We start from the raw sequence: 26,209 nt of genomic DNA, 5'->3' as shown, positions 1-26,209 counted from the left end.
GCTGTACATAGATCTTCTAATTGGTTTTGTCAGGTACTACATGTGAGAAAGTGAAGCGATAATTTGAGGCTTTTGATAATGTTTTTTCAGGGATAAACTAACGTTTGCTTTTAACAGGCACCTTAAAGCAAAGGATACTAGTAAATCTCAGATAATCTTAATCCAGTGATGGAGACATAGAAAACTGGGCTTCAATTCCTATAAAGTCTGGTCTATTCTGGTATACCATTTAGTGTTTCTTAAATGGGGGTAATTTTGTTCACCGGGGACATTTGGCAATATATGGAAACATTTTCAATCATCACAATGAATATACGGGTAGGGGTTGTTACAGACATCTACTGAATACAGAACAGGGATGTGGCTAAACACCCTTCAAAGCACAGGACAGCTTCCCACAACAAAGAATTATCTCATCCAAAGTGTCAACAGTGCTGAAATTGAGAAACACTGATTTAGAGTCTACCCCCTTGAGGTTTTAACATAAAAACAAAGAGCTTTCTCCTTGGAGGTCGCAAACTGAAACTTTTACCTCCCTAGTCCATTAAGTGTGACAAAACAACTGCTTAGCTTCTCAGACTCTTGGTAGCCTTTCCGGAATCTGTACACCATTAGGGGAAAAGAAAGTCCAAACGTCAGTCTCAATATACTAGCTTTGTTTTTTTTTCCCCCAGAGCTTTAGCCCTGTAATTCTTCACAGTTTTGGAGACTGACGTCTTCAAAGATTATTTATTTTAATTGTGATTTAGCTTTTCCAGTGGCTCTCAATAGTAGAGTTGATTCAAATTATCTTCTCCATCTGACAAGATTCTAAATATATATGGGAGGGGCTTCCCTGGTGGCACAGTGGTTAAGAATCCGCCTGGGGACACAGGTTCGGGGGGACGAACGCAGTTGTCCCCCCACAACGCAGGGGACACAGGTTCGATCCCTGGTGCAGGAAGATCCCACATGCCGTGTAACAACTAAGCTCGTGTGCCACAACTACTGAGCCTGTGTGCCTAGAGCCCACAAGCCGTAACTACTGAGCCCGTGTGCCACAACTACTGAAGTCTGTGCACCTACAGTCTGTGCTCTGCAACAAGAGAATTAGAAGCAATTAGAAGCCTGTGCACCACATCGAAGAGAAGCCGCCGCTCACTGCAACTAGAGAAAGCCCGCGCACAGCAATGAAGACCCAACACAGCCAAAAATAAACAAACAAATAAATATATATGGGAGAGCAAAAGGATAAGAAGTAGCACTATACTCCTGAAGAACAACAACATGGTTGGCTTGGCTTGCCCTACCAGATTTCAAGTCATAGTATAAAGCCATTGTAAAAAACACGTGAAAAAAAAAAAGGAAACCAAAAAACCCAAAGAAGAAGAAGAACAAAAAAACCACCTCAAATAAATAAAGCCTTATTAATTACACTGCTTGATACTAGAATAGGAAAATGGGGGGAAAAGGGTAGAAAAGAGAAACCCTCCAAATAAGCTAAACATATATGGAAACAAATGACAAAAGCAGGCATTAAAGACTGACAGAAAAAGGACTGACTTCTTGCTGAGACAACTGACTACCCAAATAAAAAAGAAAGTGAAATTTCAGAACTATCTCACAGCATATACAATCACTTCCAGGTGGAAGATTGAAGAAAAAAAGCGTATGGCAGTTAACAACAAAACAAACAAAAAAACCCCACCAAACACAATCCAACTGCAAAATGGACAAAAGTCATGGTCAGGCATTTTACCAAAGAGGATATACAGATGGCAAGTGAAATGGCACATGAAATGTTCAACACCATTAGCCATTAGAGAAATATAGACTAAAACCACAGTAAGATATTATCTCACACATACCAAAATGACTAATATAAACAAATAGTGATGACCCCAAATGCTGGCAAGGACACAGAGAAACTGGATCATTCAAACATTACTGATGAAAATGTAAACTGGTATACCCAACTCTGGAAAAGAAAATGGCAGTTTCTTATAAAACTAAACATCTCAACATGTACTTGCCATATGACCCAGCAAAATAAACTTTCAGGCATTTGTCCCACAAAAAAAAGATAACTAATGTTAATACAAAAACCTGTTGATGAATGTTCACAGCAGCTTTATTCGTAATAGCAAAAAACTGGAAATAACCCAAATGTCCTTCAACAGGTGAACGATTAAACAAACTGTGGTACATCCTTGCCTTGGAAATGTTACTCAGCCATAACAGAAATTTATTGATGCCCACAAAAACTTGAAGGAAACTTAAAGAAACTGTGCTTAGTGAAAAAGCCCATCCCTTTGAGATGGATACAGTATGATTCCATTTATACAGTATTTTTGAAATAATAAACTTATAGAGATGGAAAAAAATTAGTGGTGGTCAGGGGCTGGGGAGTGAGGCGGCCATGGCTACGAAAGGGTAGCCTGAGGGATTCTTGTGATGCAATTGTTCTGTATCTTGACCGTGGTGATGGTCACATAAATCTAAACAGTGGTGGAACTGCATATAACACATACACAGAGCACATGTAAAACTGGTGAAAAATGAATAAACAACTGGTTATTTTTTAAAGAGACTACAGAAAACATAGAAATAATTTCCATATCCTGAGACAGCTGCAATATTAAAGAGATGCCAAGAGTGCCATTGGGATACAAAGTAAGGAGACCTGACCTAACCTGGATAGGAGGTAACTCCGATCTGAGTCTTTAAAAATTAGGCTAATTTAAAATCATTCAATTCTCTTGATCTTTTGAACTCAAAAGACTGTAATATCAGTCACCTTCATTTTGAAGTATTGTGACTTTTTTTGTGTATTTGATTCAGGCGTCTTAAGAACCAGTTTGTTTCTTCTGGCTAGTCACTTGGGGAATGGTAATGTGTTTGCATAGCAGAAATGCTTATAATATCACAAATTTCGAAATGTAAACAATACAGAGTACTTTTGATTACAAATAACAGAAAAACAGCTTGAGGATAAAATAATTATAAGATTACACAGGTATCTCAGAATCTAAAAAGCAAAAAGAGATTAGGGTCTCACAAGGTTATACCTATACCTAGGAAGTTGTTAAGAACCGTAACGATTCTCTTCATCTCTCATTGCTGCTTCTCTTTATATGGCTGAGGCTTCATTCCAGAGAAAAACTAAAACTTACATATGCACCACTCACATTACTCCAAATTTACCAGCTATTCACAGTTTAGCACTATATACAGTAGGTGTCCATCGTAAATCTGATCATGAAGACTGGGGGAAAGAATTACATAGGATGCTGCAGTACAAAAGAAAGCCATTAGGGTTCTCTGATACTGAAGGTAAAAGGAGGCAGTTCTCAACAAAGCATTTTATCTTCAGCAAAGAAGATAATTTTCAGCATAATAAAAAACTAATGTAAGCGCATGTGACATTTTGGGGTCTGCCATATATTTCACAGGCAGGTTATCAAATGTAATCAGTGTTTTATTTTTTAAATGAAATATATATTAAATTTTTTAAAAGAAAAATATTATGTTTTTCTGTTCATTTGTATTACATGGAATACCAACTAAATAGTTCAAGGAACACAGTATTTTCTGACCTTCCTAGATATTTTTCTATGTCCTTATATTTAAGGTCACTACCATGTCTTAAATCAATTTTTGCTTTGGTCTGATAATTAACCTAGAACAAGGATGGTCGGATACAGTAATGCAACTGTCTACTGTTAGCTGGCTCCTATGAAAACCTGCTGTAATTTTGTGTTTTCCTGAATAAGAAGACAAGACTTAAGGCACAGAAAGAAACTGTCATGTCTGCCAATTAGGCTAAAGGAAAGACACAGAGCTTTGAAATTTATATTGAATTTCCCCCAAAAGATCCATTTGGCTTAACTACATTTGATCAATCTGAATTGATAGAAACATTTCTATCACTTTTAAGTTCTCAAGTTATCTGTTTAACTTAATTTCGTATTACAGTTTCTTTTAAATAAGTGGTTCTCAAACCTAACTCCACATTAGAGTCACCTGTGCAGCTTTTATCTTGATGCTCAGTTCTCATTTCAGATCTCTTAAATTAGAACCTTTGGGGGCTGGACCCAAGCATCTATGTCCAAGGACTGTTTTTATAAATAAAGTTTTATTGTAACACAATCACTTTTCATTCCTTTACATGTTGCCTAGAGTTGTGACAGAAATCATGTGGCCAGCAAAGCCTAAAATATTTATTATCTGTCCCTGTACTGAAAAAGTTTGCCAAACCCTGCTCTATTTTTATTTTATGTATATATATACATATATATACATATATATATATATAAATATATGGTGAAGCAGGCCAATTGCACTAAAGGAAGTATAGATATCTCAGGAAATTTTGTACTGTAGGCAGAACTATGTACCAGCTTTACCCTTATATTTTTCTCTAAATCTTTTCTCAAAATTAAACATAAAATTAAGAAAAGTGAGAATGATTAGAAAAAATGACAACTAAACATATTAAGAAGTAAGTCTTGGGCTTCCCTGCTGGCGCAGTAGTTGAGAGTCCGCCTGCCGATGCAGGGGACACGGGTTCGTGGCCCGTTCCGGGAAGATCCCACACGCCGTGGAGCAGCTGGGCCTGTGAGCCATGGCCGCTGAGCCTGCGTGTCTGGAGCCTGTGCTCCACAACGGGAGAGGCCACCAACAGTGAGAGGCCCGCGTACCGCATTAAAAAAAAAAAAAAAAAAGTAAGTCTTGCATACACAGGATGAGAAGGTAGTAGATGAATGAAGAAAATACATTCTAGGCTGATTTCATGATTGGAGTAGAGAAAAGGAATATATATTTACAAGTTACAAATTTTAACTTAGATAACATATAAGAATAAAGATTTTGTCAATATATATACACTTCACATCTTTGCTCTACTTGCAGAGGTAACTATATTCAATATCTTGAAATAACCTATAATGGAAAAGAATCTGAAAATATGTATACATAAATATAACTGAATCACTTTGCTGTACAACTGAAACTAACACAACACTGTAAATCAACTATACTTCAATTTTTAAAAACTGTTGCTACAGACTGGGAGAAAATATTTGCACATCACATATCTGAAAAAGGACTTATATTCAAAGTTTTTTTAAAAAACAACTCTCAAAATTCAAATATTAAAAAAAATTTAAATGGGCAAATGATTTGATCAGTGACTTCTCTAATGAAAACAGATAGTAAACAGGTCATGAATAAAGCTCAACACCCATTACTATAAGGGAAAAACAAAGTAAACCACAATGATGTACCATTACACACTTAATAGGATGTCTAAAATAAACCAAAAACCAACTCGACAATATCAAGTGAAGATAAAGAGCAACTGGAACTCTCAAAACATTTCAGCTACTCTGGACAACAGTTTGGCAGTTATTTAAGAAATCAAATACCATCTTACCATAATGACCCAGCAGTCTTAGTCTTAGGTATCTGCCTAAGTGAAGTAAAGTTTATATTAATACAAAAACATGTAGATGTATGTTTTTAGGAGCATTATTTATTATCACCCCAAACTAGAAACAACCAAATTTATCTTTCAATGAGTAACTGCATCAACAAACTATGTTACAATGGAATACTACTCATTAATAAAAGCAACAAACTACTGATACCTGGAATAGCATGGATGAATCTCCAAGCATTATGCTAAATGAAAGAAGCCAGCCTCAAAAGGTTACATACTGTGTGAATACGTTTATAGTATATGACATTCTGAAAAGTGTGAAAACTATAAACAAAGAACATTTAGTGGTTGCCAGTGGTCAGGAGTACAAAGGGGCAGCACAAATTTCTGAGCGTGAGGGAACCATTCTGTATCCCGATTGTCGTGGCACTTACATGAGCCTATAAATTTACCAAAACTCACGAACTGTACGTGAGGGTAAGTAAATGAATGTTACTGTATGCATGTTTTTTCAAAAACTAATTTTTTCAGAAATTGTACTTAAGCACTTATAAAAGTAAAGCCATTGATGTTTTACATAAAGAAGACAGAAAAAAAGTACAGGCAGCCTGAAAGAAAGTGGATCCAATTCTTAACAGTGGTTATTTCTGGCCAAATATTAAGGATGACTTCTATATTTTAGTCCTTACAACTCTGTGTCTGTCAAAAATCCTGGAATGAACATTTGTAACTTTTATAATCAAGAAATAAAAGCAATTTTTTAAAGTAGGATTAGATACCACTTATAAAATTTCTCTGAGTAGCTGGAAGGAAAAAACAACAACTAAAATAAGGCCAAAAGAAAAATCAATTAAGAGAAGGCACTTAGCCTATGATAAACAATAGTCTGTTTGTATTTCCTCCTACTTTGCTACTATTTTAAATTACCTTACAGTATCAGTCAGTGTCACAGTGTATTACCCCTTCTCCTTCATACCATAATTTGGCTCAATTAAAATGTCATTTTAAAAACTAGTTTAAAATTCAGGGCTTCCCTGGGGGCGCAGTGGTTAAGAATCCGCCTGCCAATGCAGGGGACATGGGTTCAAGCCCTGGTCCGGGAAGATCCCACATGCTGAAGAGCAACTAAGGCTGTGCACCACAACTACTGAGCCTGAGCTCCAGAGCCCGCGAGCCACAACTACTGAGCCCGCGTGTCACAACTACTGAAGCCCACGTGCCTAGAGACTGTGCTCCGCAACAAGTGAATCCCCTGCAGTGAGAAGCCTGCATACTGCAATGAAGAGTAGCCCCCGCTCGCCTCAACTAGAGAAAGCCTGCATGCAGCAGCGAAGATCCAACACAGCCAAAACAAACAAACAAACAAAAATAGATAAATTTTTTAAAGTATTAAAAAATTTTTCATTGGCTAATGAGAACTTCAGTTTTGGGGAAAAGAAGGAGTTTAAAAATGTCTGGATCTAGGTGCTCCTACATGATATGGCATACCAACTGTACTTTCACGTTAAAAGTAAAGTTGGCCCCTGAAGGGTGCCATTTTCAACAAACTTTTACTATTCCACAGTATGGAATAAAGGTAAAAAATGAAAAACAAATTTTTATACAAGTATATATTATATAGATACATTTTACAATCTAATCTCTGATTCTTTTTTTTTTTCATATATGAACATTCAATCAGAAACAAAGGAAATGAGTTTCCTTAACTGCAGTCATGGAAAGGCATAGAGGTCAATGAGTAAACAGATTGAAAAAAATTTTTAATAGACCATACATTCCAATGGTTCTCAAAATACATAAGACAATATTCAGAGGAAATTGCATCCCTTTTTCTCTCCTTTCCTGTTTCTATACTCCCAACAAATACCCCCATCTGAAACATACACACGAAGGTAACCAGGATTACTGTAGAGTTCCTTTAAGTGCATATAAGTAGATACAAACATATGTATTGATTTTTCTCACCTATCTTATACTTATTTTGAAAAAAAATAGTATAAAACTATATTTATAACCCTATATCTTGTTTTCACCTAATGAGATATTAAGTTATTTTAAATTATTATTAACTTTAAATTAAGAACAAAGACAAAATGCCAGATATAAGGCTAAATAAAAGTCCTACATTTAAGTGTTATACACACACTCACAGATTTAGGTTTCAAGGTTGTCAGCAGTGCTGATGTGAAACTATATTAAGAAAATGTTAATGATTTACACAACTGCAAATGAGAAATGAGAATTACTGGGAGTTAGCTGAGGTTGCTTGCCTATCTCCAGTAAAACATTAACCTCAGTGAGATCCCAAATGGCCTCTTTAAAGTATGGCAACTCTAAGGCTTAACCTGCCCATAATTAATATGCAAATGAACAAGTTACCTAATTTAAGTCAAGAACCTCCATTTTCAGCATAGTAGCTATTTAGGTGGACGGGCTAAAAACATACAACTGAATAGAGAAAATATATTCCGTAAATGGACAATAACATAACCATTTCTCAACTCCTCCTGGTATAAAGCAGCATAAGAAAGTCCTAGGAACATAAAAAACCCAGACACTGTGCCATGCAATCCTTTTTCTGCTTGCATATTCAAACAGGGGATGGAAACAGAAAACATTTTATTCTCTAAGCTATAATGTAGCCTGGATTCTTGTCACCTTCAAATTTATATCTTTTTGTTTAAAAAAGAAAATAAACTTTCATAAGAAAACTGTATTTGTTAATATGAGCCCAAGGCATTTATCCTGAACTCACTGTAGTAAAAACAAATATTTAAAGGTTTATCAAAAAGAAAATTAAGACCCAAAGCCCTCTAAGTATAATCCATTTTTAAAGCAAAGCAACCCAAAGACTGCTTACCAATGATAATGTCAAGAAAACATTCAAGTGTCATCAAGGTACCAAAAAAAAAGTCTCGGTATTTCATCAAGAGACATATGCTAGGGCTTCCCTGGTGGCGCAGTGGTTGAGAGTCCGCCTGCCGATGCAGCGGACACGGGTTCGTGCCCCGGTCCGGGAAGATCCCACATGCCGCAGAGCGGCTGGGCCCGTGAGCCATGGCCGCTGAGCCTGCGCGTCCGGAGCCTGTGCTCCGCAACGGGAGAGGCCACAGCAGTGAGAGGCCCGCGTACCGCAAAAACAAAAAAAAAGAATAAGAGACATATGCTAAAGCAGGTGTCATTGGGTCAGTGATGAGAATTTGTGTCATCTCCTCACACCATGAGACTATGGAGATGTACTAGTTGTTTAAGACTAGTCCAGAGTTCACAACATGACTAACAAGACGCTTTATACAATCCATAGGTATGATACATTTCTACAAATAGTTTACAAGGTTAAATATAAGGACCTTGGGTGGGGATAGCCTATGCTTTAGTCCCAGGTCTGCCAATCGCAAGCTGTAGATCCACAGACAAGTTGCTTGCCTCACAAACTTCAGTTACCTCACCTGCAAAGTGTAGATGATAAGAACGTTGTAAAGATTTTATTAGATGATACTTTTAAAAGTGCCTGGTATGAAGTAAAAAGTTATCAATAATGTTTTTGTGTTGTCACATACTATATGTGAATGATGTTCAAGATACTATGCTCTAGTACCTTGGGGATAGAGATACCTCTAAGGGAATCTCTTGGGGAAAGAGAAATCAAAAATAAAAATAAAGCATCATCAATTCTTACCCTCAAAGTACTCAAAGAAAAGTAGGGAAGGCAAGCACATACAGCAATGACTAGAATGCAAGGACTCACAGAAATGTTGAATGTTTTTATAAAAGTCTTATATGTACTTACAAAGAGGATTCTCTGATTGCAGTCAACGGAATTCTTAAAATGAAGGCAGTATATGAGTTACTCTGGATTAGTAGGGATTTAATAAGCAGAAATAGGTGAAAAGACTTTATAGGTAAGGAAAAAGCATGAACAAAAGAATAGAGATGTCACACTGTGTGGTATTTTTTGGAAGTGCTAAGCAAAAGCAGTTAGGTATAGAGAGAATACAGCATTGTGGGAGGTATGAGGGAAGGGTAATAGATTTAATAACATCCTAAATTCACTGAAAGAATAATTCACAGATTTCAGGCAGTAAGAACTGATGGTAAGTAAACAGTCTCTAAATAAACATACTATTTAGAAATTTAGGGTTTTAAAAACCCTTAATGTTACAAGCAATCCAGCTTATAACTAAAGAGGAAAGTACTTATTATTTCTACATCCTAAGCATCCCATAATGTCAAAAATTTCTACCCATAAAATCAGGCAAAAGGAATAAAAATATTTTTACTTATTATTTATCTGAAAAGATCTCCCCACTTGTTTCAATGTTATTTCACAAATGAACACTTAAATCTTTCCTGTAACTTTGAAAAGTACATACTAAGTGCTTTCTTATGTTTCTTTTTCATGTATTTTAAAACCTTACTATTAACTTGGAAGTCATTCTACCATTTTACTTATGATTAATAAATATATCAACAATTTTTTAAAACAACTTTTTACATTTTCAAAGTCATATAAGTTTAGCATAGAAGTAGTACCAACACATGACATGAATTGAAGAAGGGATCTATATGAGCGAACAATTTTAAAACTCATGACCAATTACAATCTACATGTGAATAATTCGAAAACCTGGATTAAATTAGTACAACACTAACTTTAAGTCTGCAATTCCTAGAAAACATTAATTTCACTTACTTCTAAATCGTCATATTAAAAAACAGGACCTGCATAGAGACCGTTACCCTGAGAGCATTTGCTGAATGGGGGCACACTTGAGCTGAAGTTTATAGAGATTTTGGGGCAACAGTAACAGAATGCAAAAGGCATAGTCTGCTCAGAGAGAAGGCTAGCAAAAAAACCATGAACAAAAGAACATTAAACTGTATGGTATTTTTTGGAAGTGCTAAGCATAAGCAGTTAGGTATAGAGAGAATATAGCATTGTGGGAGGTATGTGACTCACCCACACTAACCACAAAGGGCTAACAAATCACACCTTGAGATAAGAGTAAACCTACCCGATTCTTTCCACTTTCTTGGGTCTGCAAAGAAAGCTGGGTTGGTAGTGAGCAAATACAATTTTTAAAAATTCCTTTGAAGTTGTAACCACAAATCAGTCCTCACATGGATTCATTCACATTACCTTAGTAATGCAAAAAACTTTAAGCTTTGGATTTAAAGTGATCTAAGACCATCATGATGGTGTCACCCCAGATATACGGCAGACTGAATAAAGAAACCTCTCTGGAGAAATCTACCTTCATTCTAGGCCTAACAATATTCTCACAAAAATCCCCCAACCATCTTCGCCTGGAAAGGGGGAGTGGAGAGTTAAAAATTAACTAAACACAGGGTAGCATGGCTGAGAACCAGCAGAGACAGCAAAACAGGAAAAACTTTAAGATGTGAGAATTAACAGACACAGGTTAACAGAATAATTACAAGTAATGTATGTTTAAAGAAATAAAAGACAACTTTAGAAATATGTATAGAAAACAGAATTTTTAATTTTTTTATAAAAAGGGCAAGCAGAATTGGAAAAGAACCAAAAAAACTCCTAGGTATAAGAAAATAGATTTGTTGAAAATTTTTGAAAAAGCAATGGATGAATAAAAGCTTATTAAATACCACTGAAAAGAGTAAATAAACTAGAAGACAGGTCAGAGGAAATACAGCACAGAGACAAAGCAATAAAACAGTCAAAAATAAAGAGGAGAGTGTGATGAAGTGTAAGTCTAATTCAGTGTTTCACTAACGAAGGAGAGGGATTGCAATGCTGAACAAAAACAAGCACGGTCCTGCCTCCATGGGGTATACCATCTACCAGCAGGCTGACATTCATCAAATAATCACATAAAATGTGTAAAATTATAACTGTGATAAATGAAATTAGGAAAATTTACTAAGTACTTTCTTCAATTTAGACCATGAGTTTAGAGAGGACTTCCACGAAGAAATGACGTGTAATATTTGACGTATAAATTAACTGGGAAAGTGTTCTAAGCTGAGAGAAGAGAATGTGCCAAGGCAGGAGAAAATATGGTATTTTTTTTAAATTCAAAGAAAATTACAGGGATGGGCTATGAAGAACAATGGGGCAACAGGGGGTGGGGGTGTGTGGGTGGTTCATACGGCTAGAAGGGCAAGATCACGCAAAGTCTTATAAATGGATGTTTGGTCTTTTTCTTAAGATGAGAAGACACTGAAGGATTCTAAGCAAAGCAGGTGAAAATTAGAGTTTCATTTGGAAAATGTATTCATAATAACTGATTGACACTTTTTGAGAACCAAAGAACATTCGGAAGTCTTTTTAAAACCGTTACCAAATTATCATTTTTATAGTAATCAGGCACTTAACTGTAAACATAAGTACAAGTTAGCCACAACTTCAATATATGATTTAAAGAAGGTCATTATGAATTCACTGTCCCATCAATGAACTTCCCTCATATTACTGAGAGATAATAGAAAGGTGGTCACCGGATGTCTTTTTTTCTGTAACGCCAATGAAATTTTACATGTTTAATTTCCTTGACCTCAAATTGTTCATGTTTTTTCATTGTTTTGACATCTTTTTTCTAATTTTTAAATTTCTAATTGTATTATATTATTTACTGTGTCCAACTAGCTGGATCCTCCTTATATTAACCATTTCTTTATTTTAACCATTTTTTCATTTTTATATCACTTTTTAGATCTCTGAAATTAATGATGTTATGTTTTTATTACAATTGAGATGAACAAGCTAAACAGGGACTTTTATATGAACTTGTATATATTTTCACTTTCTTCTATTTCTGAAAATAAGTTTACTATTTTAGTTAACTTTTACATTTACTTTCTTTTACCTTTATTGTTCAGAGTATTTTCTATTTGAATTTTCAATTTCTTTAGTTTATTCTACAACTTTTATCATTTCCTAATCTTTTGGCTATTTGTGTTAATCAATAACCTTTATATTACTTTTTAAAAATTTAATCTACTTTAATTAAAAAATAAATGCCTAACAGCACTTTGTTGAGGAGAATGGAGACTTTGTTTAAAAAAAAAGTAAAAAGCAAGTGTTTCTCAAATTTCTCTCACATGTGTTATGACCTACTGTTTTTTTCTTTTTCTTTTGCAATAATTACACCTTCACAGGAAAGGAGGGGAAAAAGTTGCAAGAAAGTCACCTAGTTTCTTTTAACAGTAACATCTTATAGAACTATAGCATAATGTCAAAACCAGGAAACTGATATTGGTACAAACTACAAATCTCATTTCACCAGTTTTACATGCACTCATAGTTGTGTGTGTGCACGCAATCTATTCAGTTTTATCCTACGTGCAAGATTCATGTAACCACCACCACAGCCATTATACAGAACTGTTCCATTATCACAAGGATTCCCTAATGCCTTCATACCATTTATAAAAACCCTGAAACAGAGGTTTTTTATTTACATGAGAAATTTATTTACATAAGAAAGGGTATAAAGCTTCTCTTGAAAGAGAAAGATTCAGGCAGTTTGTGGATGAACAAAGAAAGGTCAAAGGTTGAGCAGTAGGCAAAAAAATTTTTTGAGGGACAGTTGTATGAGAGTAGCTCTTGGTTTAAGAGGAAGACGCAAAGATTTTGTAGAAGTTTTTGTTCTGTGTTCTGTGTTGTCTTCTCTAGGTACTTATTCAAGAAAGACACTGTTTGCTCACGTGCGTTAATTTTAGATAATATGTAATGATGAGAGGGGTACCAAGTCAGGAGTTAAGCAGATCCAGCTTTATTTGGACTACACAATGATGAAGTTTTAAGACAAGCTGATTTAAAGCTCCGTAACACCATAATTAAGCTGAAATAGCAGGCTACATGCATCACTGTTTTTCCAAAATAAAATTCATCTGGTGTTCCAAAATTACTCAAATGTTCTTCAGATATGCTATATTTAAATGGACTCCTTGTACTCCAATGAGGAGAGGAAAATCTAAACTTAAATAGCATTTATTTTAAATTTAAAATTATAACAGTATTAGGGTTACACAATCTATATATCAGTACATAGCAGTGCTGCATCATAGTAAGAAAAGGACTGCAAGACTTCATCCAAACCCATATCTACCACCACTACATATATATTATCGACCACTACTTCATAGATTATAAAAGATAAACTTTGTCCACAAACACACTATATGTCGGAATACTGGGTGGGGTGGGGACAGAATACCAGAGATTTCCTGGCATTACTCAATTAAAAGTAGGAGACAGACATTCAAAATGATAAAAACATTTCTTAATCTGTAATTATTTTTTCACCCAAAAAGGTTAGCCCTGCTTTTCTCCACTATGAAAGTGAATTACTTTGATGCACTTTACCTTCAAATCCTCCTGAAGAATAGAAAAGACCTTGGAAATCATTCTTATATTCTTTGAAATCCCTAGGGGAGCCCCAAGATTAGCACAATTATCTTTGGGTTTACCCAGTTTACAAGATGCTACAATGGTTTGCCCATCTTTCATGGTTCACATATCCATTTCAACTTTACAACCTTAAGATATCAAAATCACGTTTAATTCATAAAGCAGTACATGCATAGTAAGTTATCTATTTAGTTTTAAAACAAGACTTTTGGGGAATATTTGCATATTTACTGAGGAGGGAGGAAAAGTGGGGAATTCTAAAAGGACATATAACGATCTGTTAACTAGGGATACCTATGGGAAATACATGAAAGAGAATGAAAAAAGATTATCACTTTTAATCTTACATAATTATTTAAACTTTTCAATACAGTTACTTCTTTCCTCAGTAACTTACTTAACTATACCATGTCTCAAGTTTGCTTATCTGTAAAACAGGGATAATAAAAATATCAGTCTCAAAGGGATGATACAAAAATACTGGGAAAAATTCCTGGAACTTGGTAAGCCCTCAAAAACCTAATGATGTTATATTACTTATATTATTACATGTAAGAAAACTTACATCATATTTTTTCAAATGGAAGTATAAATATACTTTATAACAGTATCAAGGGAGATCTGTATTTTTCATAGAACTCTTCACAGTTGCATTTAAATAATTATGTGTCAGACAGCAAGGACCATACTTGTTGGATTTACAGTACTTACATAATGCTTAGCACATAGTAAATGTTAAAAAATATTTACTGAATGAATGAAATTATCATGTGACATATATATAATGCTGCTTCATTTTAAGTTACTTGTAACCATTTATAAATTAAAACAAAAAAGTATTTATACAGTGAAAGAGAAGCTACTTTTGTAAAGAGGCAAGCATTTAAAACTCAACACCAAAGCAGTTTTTCCCCACAAGAACTGAAAATAATTTCTCAAATGAGAACACATGGTAGGCAGGCAACCATATTTCTGGACAAGAAGAAAATGCAACCAACAATCTCTACCTTTATTTTATATGGCTAGCTGCTTTTGGCTGCTATGAATTATAACAGCAACAAAATAAAAATCCCCAGCAATTCCAAGCATAACAAAAAAGACAAAGAGATATGGGAAATACTTATAATAGAAAGGTCAAATAATCAAGAAAAAGCTTCCAAAATAATTTTAGGATATAAAGATTTTTAATAAATTATATCCAAAGAATAAGTCACTGTGACCTATGATGGGGCTCTGAGCCATACATTATCACCTGTGACCTCCAAAGGAAGTGATAACTAAAGATATTAGTCTGACAGTCTGGGAGGGGCTAGAGACTAAAAGTCAGCCATGTGAACAGTTTGTGATCAAGCCCCAGTAAAAACAATCAAAACCGAAGGCTTGACTTAGCTTTTCCTGTTTGACAATAATCTATGCATACTGTCATACATTGTGGCCAGGAAGAGATAACACTGTCCACGACTCCACAAAAAGAAGATGATCAGGAGCTCCATGTCTAGACTCCTATGGGAGACTGTACCTTTGATTGATTTCAATTTGTATCTTTTCTCTGTACCAAACTATGGGCTTGAGCTTAACAGTTTTCAATGAGTTCTGTGAGTTCCTCCAGCTAATTAACTGAACCTGAGGGTGGTTTTCAAAAGCCTTGAACTTGCAATGGTATCAGAAGGGCTGTCTTGCGGAGACTGTTTGCTCAAACTGTACAATTGGCTGAGCTTAGTGAGTTGGTGTCAGAAGTGGGATTTATGCAACAAATGCTAACCACCTCAAATATGTAGTTTGGGAAAAGAATGAGAGGATGGTGGAGGACAAACCTTTTGACTCCCAGGTGGCCCTTTGGCCACCCATGGTATGGAAATGTAGCTGTACAATGATCAGTTAGGAGAGGTGAAAGTTACCAGTGAAATTTAGAAATGATGGATCCAACTCGTAGAGATCTGGCTCACTGGATAAAGAAATGTAAAATTTTTTAAATGAGCTAACTATATAATCTCTTGATTCTTGTCATCTGTAACAGTTAAAAAGAAAATCAGGGAGATACTGGGGCAGATCCTGACACCTGGCCAAGCTTAGGAAGAAAAAGATTTACTAACTAGAATAAGGAGATTAGAGGGATGTCTCTTCCAGGAGGAAGGCAAGGGATGGCAATCAGCCTATGAAAATAATGAGGTTTTAGTGAAATGGGTCAGGCAGACTCAACAAATAATGCTAGACACCAGCACTGGGAAAGGACTTGTACTCTGACCCAAAAGGTCCTTTTGACAGGTTGAGGTCAAAATAGCCTTGGGAAAATGGCCCTCCATCTTAGCAGCTAAGGCTCACATAGCACACCCATGGGATTCCTACATACCTCTAAATCTATGGAAGTTCTTCTGGGGCACCTGTAATTTGTACCAATGCACTATGACTGCCCTTCCCCCTATGACTGATCAAAATAAGACATATCCTATATTATCGTTATAATATTAATATAATTAATATAATTCTCAATACTCCTTGTGTACTGCCTGTAGTAGAGAAGTGGGCCTTACTTCTTAACACCACACAATGGAAAACAGTCTTAGTACAAGCTTGTGAACTAAGACAGGGTGATTGACTTTGTTCTAAACTGACTTAGAATCCAGAAAAAAATGAGTAAGGGCCAATTGTTAACTAAGCCTATCCATAATAATATCTGATATATGGGCAAGATTCAATTCTGTTAGGAGCAGAGCAAATTCCTCTGCAATACTGACTGCTTGTTCTTTAATGAAACTGAACTGTCTCATGACCATACTACGATATGACATAACCCTGTCACTGTAAGATTCAATTATCTTATGTAAGTCTTATAATAATACTGATAATTAAATGTATCAGAAAATTGAGCTTTCTCAGAATGTAATACTGATAGAAAAAGAATGGTCTGGGGAATAACAAGATTTAGCTAACCATCAGCTAATTTCTATACTAAATAGTTCTGTACAAGTTTATCATAAGGTACAAATAGTGGTAGATCATGAGGGGAAATAAATAATAAATTACTACAAGAATATGAAAATGTATGTAATGGCTTTATAAATCAGATTAGCAGCTTCTTTAAATCTATCCCTACTCCACACTGTCACTTCCAAATGTAGGGTATGTTCAGACTATTACTATTACTGTGACTGTCATATAAATGCTATACTAAATGCAGATGTCTAGACAAATATGACTGTTTTGCCGTAAGACAGCATAGGCTAAAGGCTATGGGGGTGGCCTGTCTAGTGAAGAAGCAACCCTACCTACCCAAAGAGAGGTCTGGCCTGGATTTCAGCTACTGGGAGGTGATCTTTAGGCCCCTGTGATAAGTGTCTTTGTTTGCTTCAGGGCTTTGACCACTGGACTATCCAACAATTAATTTATGATGGGGACTTTGGATATTTCAATATCAGTTTCAACTTCCAGAGTAAGTGATAACTAAAGGTACTAGTCTGATCTCCAGAAAGAAATAGAGACTAAAGCTCAGATATGCAGACAGTATGTGCTTGAGCTCCAATGAAAACTATGGCCAGCAAAGGCTCGAGGGAGCTTCTCTGGTTGGCAATACTCTGCAACTGTCACACTTTGTGGCCAGAAGGAGATAATGCTATCTATGAATATCATGGTCCATGTGTAGACAGACCCTCCTGTACTTTGTGCCCTAGGCACCTCTTCCCTTGGTTGATTTTAATTTGCATCCTGGCTCTGCAATAAATCACAGGCACAAGTATCCCAGTTTTCAGTGAGCTTTATGAGTCCTTGTAGTGAATTATCAAACTGAAGAATAGGTCTGGGAAACTCTCAAACTTATAAGAGAGGCAGTCTTGTGGGGATTAAACCTAAAAACTGTAGAGTTTGGTTAAACTCATTGCTGTGCTATACAAAAGTTTTTTTTTAATTTAATTTTTAATTGAAATAGAGTTGATTTACAGTGTTGTGCCAATCTCTGCTGTGCAGCAAACTGACTCAGTTATATACATATAGACATTCTTTTTAATATTCTTTTCCATTATGGTTTATCACAGGATATTGAATATAGTTTCCTGTTATACAGTAGGACCTTGCTGTTCTGAGGTTTTTATTTACATATTTTGCTGCTTAACCTTTACAACTCTACATGGTAGGTACTACTATTATGAAGACAGTGAGACATAGGGAGAATAAATGATTTAATTTCATCCAGATATTAAGAGTAAAGGGCAGAAGAGAGACCTGAACCAGGAAATCCAACATCAAGGCTTATGTTCTTAATATATTACATTGCCTTCCTAGATGACTGCTAGGCTTCTGTTGTCTTTTTCAGCAATTACATTCTCTGAATCTGTGACTAGAAGATCTCTAAGGTCATATCACGCCATGTAAATCTATGAGTAAACAGTAATTTAGACTGAATTAAAAACAAATCTTAAATAATCTTTATTATATTTTACTTGGTCATTGTTTCAATTGTCATTTTTACTAGAAAGTCTTAATTCTTTGTACTATTAAGAATAGATATTAAAAATGCTGTATTAACATAAAAAGCATATGTCAAAGTATATCAACAGTAGCCTAAAACAAACCACTAAACTAATTCACTTGAAGAAAACTATTTCCAAAATAAAAACTGCAAGACAAACTAATTACATCAGAATTTCCAATATCTTGGGAAATAATAGTTGTTTTCTTTTTTTTTAATTTTTTTTTTTTTGCTGTATGCGGGCCTCTCACTGCTGTGGCCTCTCCCGTCGCGGAGCACAGGCTCCAGACACGCAGGGCCAGCGGCCATGGCTCACGGGCCCAGCCGCTCCACGGCATGTGGGATCCTCCCCGACCGGGGCACGAACCCGTGTCCCCTGCATCAGCAGGCGGACTCTCAACCACTGCACCACCAGGGAAGCCCTAGCTGTTTTTAATTGAAAAGACATTATAATCAGGCATATGCCTTCCATTCTAAAAGAATAATTTTAATTACTTTATAATACTTCCTAAGTACATAATTTTAACACCACTATAATCAAGATTTGTGTTTTACTTAAATTTAATTTGTCCATGTTTCTCTAAAGTATTCATAATTATAATTTTTAAAGCTGCATAACCTCTCAGAAAATTAATTCAACACCATTCACAAATTTTCAGACATCAAAGTTGTTTCTTTTCTTCTTCTTTAGTAGGACTTAATGAACAACTTCCTGCATGTAACATTATACCTTTAATTTTTCTATCTGCAGGACTATCTGGCTCATATTAGGTATCTGAACAGACTATAATTTTTACTTTCTGGCTGGCTGAACTGACTATAATTTTTACTTTCTTAAGAGTTATTTTATAAGGATAATTTCCTAAGAGTAGAATTAATGAATCACAGAGTAGAAACTTCTTTATGGTCCTTACAAAATAATACTTTCCCCCCAAATAATGTCATTTTATGACCCACAAGAAATGAAAGACATGCTCATTCACTGAAATCCTTTCCAGTATTAGACTTTGTCATTTAAAAAATTTAATACTTTACTATATATAATTTGATCTCTTAAAGTGCTTTACCTTTCTGAGAAATAATAATCCTGAAGGTTTATTATCTCTACTACCATTTCATTATTTACTGAAGTACAAAGAACTGTAAAACTTAAATTCTAATTCTGAAAACTCAATTGTCGATATGTAAAAACTGTAAATGAATTTATGTGAAAGCTCATTTCATATCTGGAATGTGGCATATCTTTACATTTCAGTAAAGTTTGGTTGAAGTCATAATCTAACCAAGTTTGGCAATGTAAGAGACATAAATGTCTGTCCCAAAGAGAGGCGAATTCTGTTCTGCTTTGAGAGGGTTTCTTTCAGAACAGAGAGCAACTAAAAAGTATTTTCACTAGGCAAAAAGCCTAAAGGAAATATATTGGTGAAGGTTCACATGCTTTTGATCTGATCGCAATTCCTGGTCAAACCAGAATAACTTATCTAGCGAAGGAAAAGTTGCATTGGGAAGAAGAAGTCAGAGCTTCCTAAAACTCATTCCAGAAATTCAGATAAATTACTGTAGATTGGCATATTTAGTTGACAATGAAAATATAAGTTCATTTCCCCCCATGACAACTTAAGGAATCACATTTGTATTTGATTAGAAAGAGGGCATCTATTATAAACATTTTTATTGTTTGTTTTTGACTACTTGTCATGTAAAACTGATAACAAATACATTTTTACCACAACTGGCTGATGATGCTCTCCTGTCCTTTGATCTTAGCATAATAAAGTAATAGCCCGGAAACTTGCTATAACTCCCAGTGGGGTTCTTTTTCACTAGCTGGGATAGAGTAAATCTATCACTTTAAAATAAGCATTTCCTCACTGTCTAAGATGGGTAAGGCACTGTGCTAGAGTCCTAGGGTGATAGAGATGACTAAGACGTGATCCTGTCCTCAAAGAACTTACAATCTAGTAGAGAAAGACAGACATGTAAACAAATAGGTATAATACAAAGCAGAATATACTAGTTGTTAAAATAAAGGTACAAAAACTATGTTCTACAGGAGCACAAGATGGTAAAATTAATTCTGGATGGGGTGATCTGGAAGGCTGGGCCAGCAGAAAAGGAGTAGAAAACTCAGCCCCTTAGAAAATGCAGCAGTGTTACAGCCCAGCTGGGTTAGGGTCGAAGCCCCACTCCCCACAGAAGGTTTTCCTAAAGGAGATGGAGCCAGGGCCCTAACCCAGTTAGGTAGGCGATTCGTTGATTTCAATTATGAATGCAACACTTTCTTTCCCTGGTGCAGATAAATGGGATTTCATGAGTATTTTGCTTCATTAAAAAATAAAATTTAACAACATATTAAGTAACTTACATAAAAATGTAAGTTACCTTGGCCTCCATCATCAAAATGGCCTCAGGTGGTACCATGATCCTACAGGACAAAGCCAAAAAAAAAAGAAAAAAAAAAAGACACCACTTCAGCATTTTACATATGTGGTGCTCCAATACATGTTCTGCTATTGATATCCTGGGAAGAAAGATGAGGAGATAATTCCAGAGAAGTAACCTGGGTATTATACTATCCCACATTTTATTACAGTTTTATTTATCTTTAAACTTTTAAAGTAAACTTTAGAATAGGTTAATGAGATAAAAGGGTTTTTTTTGTCCTGTCATGATTCCAAAAACCAGCAGGTATATTGCTGGTTTCCACTGATTTCTTAGAATAAGAGGGAGACTAGATAATATAACCAACATGTAATATTTAACAGATACCACACAAGGTGTGAAACAACTGGAAAGAAGATAATACAAACATATGTTTAAGTACAAAGGAACAGGAAAGCAACTATCAGGTGCACAGAATTACAAACATTTAATTCTCTACAAAAATCTGTAGAGAATTAAAAACAAGACTAACTTTCTACTGTGTTTCAGCCTATTACTACCTCATATGTATCCCTAAAATAACTCATATTTGTATGTATAGTATTTCATTATGCTATATGAATTTAAAAATTCTGAGTTTCATAACTGCTGCTTGTAGATTTCCTTAAATAAGCCTCATTTTACTGAACAGATAAACAACAGACTCTTAGTCACATGTATTACACATAAATGAATGTTTGCGAAGTCTTATGAAAGTTAAAATGGTTATTTTCTAGAGTATACCATGCATTCTGATTTTAATTGTTTGTTCTATTAATTTTTACACCCCCCCTGAAACAAACAAAGGAAACAGGAAGAAAGGAAGACACTTCCTGACTATCTGAATTAAGATACCACATAAGATAGACTTTCTTTAAATACAAACATACAATTCAAAAAGACTTTCTCTCATAAAACTACCTGAGCAAACCATGAAACAAATACGACAAAGAGTTACAGTATCTGTAATAATATTTTAAAAGTTCATAATATTAGAAAAACACAAAACCCTAATAAGTAACTGAAAAAAACAGTTCACAAAAATACAAGCTCCTAACAAATATGAGAAAGTACTCATCCCATTGAAGAAATGCAAACTAAAACAATAAAACAGTATTTTAAAATATCAAATTAGCAGATATAAAAATAATAACATTCAATTCTGCACTTCTTAAACTGTAAAAATCCTCCTTTTCCAATGTTTGTTTGGTTTTACAAGATGTTCTGAAAATAAGTAATCAATGCTTACAAGCAGGGTTGGGGGGAGTTGGGGGGTTAAGGTCAGGGTGAGATGAAAACAGTCATACACTGGGGACAATAGTAGTAAGCACAACTTTCAAATAATTTGTGGAGAGTATTAGCATATTTTTAGATTTTTCTTGTTTTCAAGTTCATACCCTTGTGATTCTACTACCGTGAATCTGAATTTTAAAAATAATCAGATTCAGACAAAGATTTACATATTTATAATGATATTTATTACAGCTATTTATAATCACAAAAAATTAGAAACAACTACAATACTAAACCTTAGGGAAATGGATCATTATAGGATCAAATATTATGCAGCCTTTAAAAATTGAGGACAGGACTTCCCTGGTGGTGCAGCGGTTAAGAATCTGCCTGCCAATGCAGGAGACATGGGTTCGAGCCCTGTCCAGGAAGATCCCACATGCCGCGGAGCAACTAAGCCCGTGTGCCACAACTACTGAGCCTGTGTGCCTAGAGCCCGCGAGCCACAGCTACTGACCCCACGTGCTGCAACTACTGAAGCCTATGTGCGGCAATAAGAGAAGCTACCACAGTGAGAAGCCTGCGCACTGCAACGAAGAGTAGCCCCGCTCGCTGCAACTAGAGAAACCCCGCACACAGTAATAAAGACCCGCCGCAGCAGAAAGTAAATAAATAAATTTATAAAAAAAAAAAAAAAAAAAAAATTGAGGACAAATGTATAGGATAAAACTTAAGTAAAGTTTTAAGTAAAGTTTACTTAAATATTATGCAGGCTTTAAAAATTGAGGACAAATGTATAGGATAAAACTTAAGTAAAGTAAAGTTTACTTAAAGATTAAGTTAAAAAAACCCAGGATCTACAATTTTAATGCAGCTTCAGCTAAAACTATGATTAAAAGAAAGCACAGATTTTGTATCCTGCTGCTTTTCTGAATTCCCTTATTAGCTTTAATGTGTGTATATGCGTGTGTGTATGTGTGTGTGTGACCACACAAGGTCATACCATCTGCAAACAAATAATTTTACTACTTCTTTTTCAATTTAGATGCCTTTTTTTCCCCTTGTCTAAGTGTCATCCTTCTCTTCAGGAAAAGCTTCCAGTTTTTTCACAATTGAGTGGGATATTAGCTAAGCAGAAGGATATAAAATCAGCACATGGAAGTCAACTGCATTTCTATACTATAATAATGAACAATCTGAAAATAAAATTAACAAAACAATTCCATATACAACAGCATAGAAAAGACTTAATTACCTAGGAATTAACCACAGAGGTGAAACACTGGTACACTGGAAACTATAAAACACTGCTAACAAAATTTAAAAGAGACATAAATAAATGGAAAGATATGTGTTCATGGACTGGAAGGCTTACTATTGTTAAGAGATCAATACTATCCAAAGTGATCTATACATTCAATGCAATTCCTATAAAAATCCCCATGTTTCTTGCAGATATAGAAAGATCCATCCTGAAACTCATATGGAATTCTCAAGGGACACCAAACAGCCAAAACGATCTTGAAAATAAAAAAGTTGAGGAACTTATACTTCCTGATTTCAAAACTTCCTACAAAGCTTCAGAAATCAAAACAGTGTGGTACTGGCATAGAGACATAGAGACCAAAAGAACAAAGAGCCCAGAAATAAAATCTTACATATACAGCAAAAGAAGTTATGACAATAGTGTCAAGAACATTCAGTGGAGAAAGGACAGTCTTTTTAACAAATGGTGCTGGGAAACTGGATATTCACATACAGAGGAATGGAGTTGAGCATTATATAATGCCCTATACAAAAATTAACTCAAGATGGATCAACAGCATACATGTAAGGCCTAAAACAATCAAACTCTCAGAAGAAAACATATGACAAAAACTTCATGACTCTGGATTTGGCAGTGATTTCTTGGATATGACACCAAAGACAAAGATAATAAAAGAAAAAAATAGACAAATTTAACTTACTGAAAAATTTAAAATTTTGTGCATGGAAAGACATTATCACCAAAGTAAAAAGACAACCCACAGAATGATAGAAAATGTTTTGCAGATCAAATCTGATAAGGGATTAATATCCAGATACTACAGAGAACTCCTAAAACTCAACATAAAAACAAACAACCCAATTCAAAAATGGTCAAAGAATTTGAAGAATCATTTTTCCAGAAAAGATATACAAATGGCCAATAAGCACATGAAAAGATGTTCAACATCACTAATCATTAGGGAAATGCAAAGCATAACAACAAGGAGATAGCACCTCATATCCATTAGGATGACTATTATCAAAAAACTGAAAAAAAAAAAAAAAAAAAAAAAAAAAAAAAAAAAAGCAAGTGTTGGCTAGAATGTAAAATAGTATGGCTGCTCTGACAGTATCCGCAAAAAAATTGATAGAATTATCATATAATCCAGCAATTACACTTCTGAATATTTACTCCAAAGTGAAAGCATGGTCTCAAAGAGATATATGTACCCCCAAGAGCACAGCAGTATTCTTCACAATAGCCAAGAGGTGGAAGCAACACAAGTGTACACCAACAGACAAACGACTGAACATGATGTGGTACATACATACAATGAAATATCATTCAGCCTTATAATATAAAGGAAGGAAATTCTAACACAGGCTACAACATGGATGAACACTGCAGACATTGTGCTAAGTGAAATAAGCCAGTCACAAAAAGACAATACTGTATGATTCCACTTATATAGGTACAGAGTAGTCAAAATCATGGAGACAGAAAGTAAAATGGTGGCTGCTAGGGGCTGGGAAAAGGGGGGAACGGGGACTTGATGTTTAATTGGTACAGAGTTTTCAGTTTTGTAAGATGGAATAATTTCTGTAGATTGTACAACAATGTGAATGTACTTAACGCCACTGAACTTCACACTTAAACATAAGTAAAATGGAAAATTCTATGTTAAGCACATTGCACAATTCAAAAAAAGTATTTAATTCTGTGCTTGAAAAAAAAGGCAGAGAAATACAATTTATAAGAAAATATGTCAAATAATTAAGTTAGATATTCCTTGGAAGCCAAAATAGAATGATTATGATTTTCTAGTTTATACCATTTAGCACTTTCCAAGTTTTTAATAATATGTACTTGTTTTTATATTAAAAAAAAGTTGAATTTTAAAAAGAAGTTTGGTTCTTATTCAAGTAGTTCTGTGAGGTTAAAAGATTTAACAGAAACAAAGTTCTAAAATTATGATAAAAATTATTAAACAGTATTTCCTAATAGAAATTTTCTCCAAAATTTCTCCAAATTTTCTCCAAAATCAGTAAAATTAGGAATTCACCTTAATTTTAACTCTCTCTCATAAAGGGCAAAGATTTTTCTCAAGTTCTGTTTATTCTTTAACTATGACACTAAGGCATATTTTTTGGTATTATTGATATCACTGCTTCCTGCTTTTGAGACTTTTCATACAAAATTCACGTATATGTGATAATTACAGATTTTTTCCAATTTTTGAGTTAAGGTTTAGAGAATCAAAAAGCATGCTAGTCATGGTTTTTAAAAACTTCATATTAACAATCCAACATATTCATTCAACAAATATTTTTTAAAAATCTATCATGGATAAAATTATCTTCTTTATTTTCCTAGAGTATTCAAACTATCCTATCAAAACTATAACTCATAAGTATCACCTTTCGTCTTTCCATATTATATTTTCTTTTTAAAATGCCATTAATTCATTTCATCATCTCTCTCCTTCCCTCTCTGTCTTTGCTTTTTAACCACTTAACTCCTCAGACTTTTAAAGGGTTAACTAACTAAAAGAGAAAATTTATAAGCACTGCAATTCTCAGCAAGTAAAACTATCCTTGTAAGTAGTTAATTTATGTTGAAAAAATCTGAAGTACCTACCCTGATAATATATATACCAAATACATGAAATAACGTTTCAATGGCTTTAACATATTTCTTTGATATTAATGTAAGAAAATTATTTCATTCAAACAAACTGAATAAATATTAAATGCCAAACACCCTGCCAGAAAACAGGAATAACAATGGTTAAAGAGATGTGGCTTTTTTCCCACAGAATTAATGATATTGTTGTTAGTATGTTTCTTTTATAAAACTCTGCAAACTAATTGAGAATTTATTGAAATCTACTATTTTCTTAAATGGAATACCTCCTGATATGAAATAATTTTACTTATTACCTTAACATCCACAGTTGACCCTTAAACAACATGGGGGCTATGACCTGACCCTCCGTGCAGTTGAAAATACGTGTATATAATTTTATAGCTGGCC

The 26,209-nt window shown here is 34.7% G+C and overlaps 1 protein-coding gene across 4 annotated transcripts in view; it reads right to left on the bottom strand.

The window, feature by feature from the left end:
- Positions 1-26,209, bottom strand: part of JMJD1C (jumonji domain containing 1C) — a 248,185-nt gene that overhangs the window by 149,490 nt on the left and 72,486 nt on the right. The gene's annotated exons all lie outside the window — the stretch shown is intronic.

The sequence above is a fragment of the Neophocaena asiaeorientalis genome, unplaced genomic scaffold, assembly GCF_003031525.2.
Source record: "Neophocaena asiaeorientalis asiaeorientalis breed wild unplaced genomic scaffold, Neophocaena_asiaeorientalis_V1.1 scaffold183, whole genome shotgun sequence".
Lineage (NCBI taxonomy): Eukaryota > Metazoa > Chordata > Mammalia > Artiodactyla > Phocoenidae > Neophocaena > Neophocaena asiaeorientalis.
Note: the sequence above shows the minus strand (reverse complement) of the source record. Positions and strands in the feature narration are given on the sequence as shown.